Source organism: Panthera uncia, chromosome A2, assembly GCF_023721935.1.
Source record: "Panthera uncia isolate 11264 chromosome A2, Puncia_PCG_1.0, whole genome shotgun sequence".
NCBI lineage: Eukaryota > Metazoa > Chordata > Mammalia > Carnivora > Felidae > Panthera > Panthera uncia.
This window is the reverse complement of record NC_064816.1, coordinates 157217026-157218435: the sequence shown is the minus strand read 5'-3', so window position 1 is coordinate 157218435 and position 1410 is coordinate 157217026. Positions and strand designations below refer to the sequence as shown.

The 1410-nt window shown below is 67.5% G+C and overlaps 1 protein-coding gene across 2 annotated transcripts in view; it reads left to right on the top strand.

The window, feature by feature from the left end:
- Positions 1 to 477: 477 nt before the first annotated feature.
- Positions 478 to 1410, top strand: part of SMARCD3 (SWI/SNF related, matrix associated, actin dependent regulator of chromatin, subfamily d, member 3) — a 30235-nt gene continuing 29302 nt past the window's right edge. Inside the window, exon 1 of one of the 2 annotated variants that reach the window (XM_049642138.1) lies at positions 478 to 557. The gene's annotated coding sequence lies outside the window, so the exon portion shown is untranslated. The remainder of the gene's footprint in view (positions 558 to 1410) is intronic. The other variant, XM_049642139.1, reaches the window with a different exon arrangement.

The window sequence follows — 1410 nt, the reverse complement described above, 5'->3', positions numbered from 1 at the left end:
AGGACGACTCCTGGGAGACCCCACGGGGTGACGAGAGTCCGCTCATCTGAGTGGATGTGGGGCGAGGGCTTGTGCATAAAGGTAGGCGGAGGTGTCATCAGTCAGTGTCTGGCCCTGAACCTTGAGTGGAACCGAACCACCACTCCCCACTCGCCGCGCCCCCACCCCCCCCCCCTTCCAGGGGGGGGTTTGTGTGTGTGCAAATGTGTCTGTGAGCCTGTGTGACCCAGAGCAGGTAATGTCTGCCGTCACTTAAGCTGCTGACCGTCTGTGTCAATCCGCGGGCGCGTAGGTGCATCTACAGACCTAAGGCTCCTCTGCACAGGCTGAGAATCACAATGAACTTGGCCGGGGCGCGAGCGTGGCGATCGCACGTTCGCCTGGATGGGGCGACGCTGCCTGCTCTGATCCCTAACTCATTATTAAGCTCCTCGCTCTTTGCAGACGCTCCCTGCGCCTCCCCCGCTCCGGGCTGCAGCGGCGCAGGCGCCGGGCCGAGCCGAGCGCCGAGCGGGGAGCGGGCGGCTGTGCTCCGGGCCGGGGTCCCGGGGGAGCAGGTGAGCGACCCGCGCCGCGCGGCCCCCAGGCCCTTGCGGAGACGCCGCCCGGCCGCGCTGCGCCGGCGCCCCCGCCTTCCCTGCCTGGCAGCACCCGTCCTGCCTCTGTTGGCATCATCCCTCCTCCCCCCTGCCTGGCATCCCTCCTCCCCCCTGCCTGGTATCTCCTCTGCTCCCGCCTGCCTGGCATCCCTCCTCCTCCCTGCCTGGCATCCTCCTCCCCCCTGCCTGGCGCCTCCCCCTCCCCCCCCCCCCCCCCCCCCCCCCCCCCCCCCGGCCTCTCCCCATTCTCCTCCCTGCCTGGCATCTCTCTGGTCTCCCCCCCTGCCTGGCATCTTCCTTCTTATCCCTGCCTGGCACCTTCCCCTTACCTGGCGGCTTCCCCTTACCTGGCACTCCCCCTCCCTGCCTGGCATCGTCATCCCCTCCTCCTTTCCTGATCTCTCCCCCCACCCCTGACTCTCTTCCTCCCCCTGCCTGGCACCTCCCCCACCCCGAGTCGGGTATCTGTCTCTTCCTCCTCCCCCCTTCCTTGCACCTCTCCCATGGCTCCCATCTTACCTCCTCTCTAATACTCCCGCCCCCCCGCCCCGCCTGGCATCTTTCCCTCCTTCTGTACCTGGTTCCTTCCCATCCTCCCTCCACCTGCATGCCCCCTCCTTCTCTTTGCCTGGCACTCTCCTGCCTGGTACCTTCCTCTCCTCCCTCATGTCTGGCACCTACTCCTCCCCCTCGCCTGTCACCTCCTCCCTGCCGAGCATGTTGCCATCCTGCTCCTGCCTGGCACCCTCTCCCTCCTACCCACTCCCCTGCCTGGCACCTTCCCTCCTTCCCCTCTGCCTGGCACCTCCCC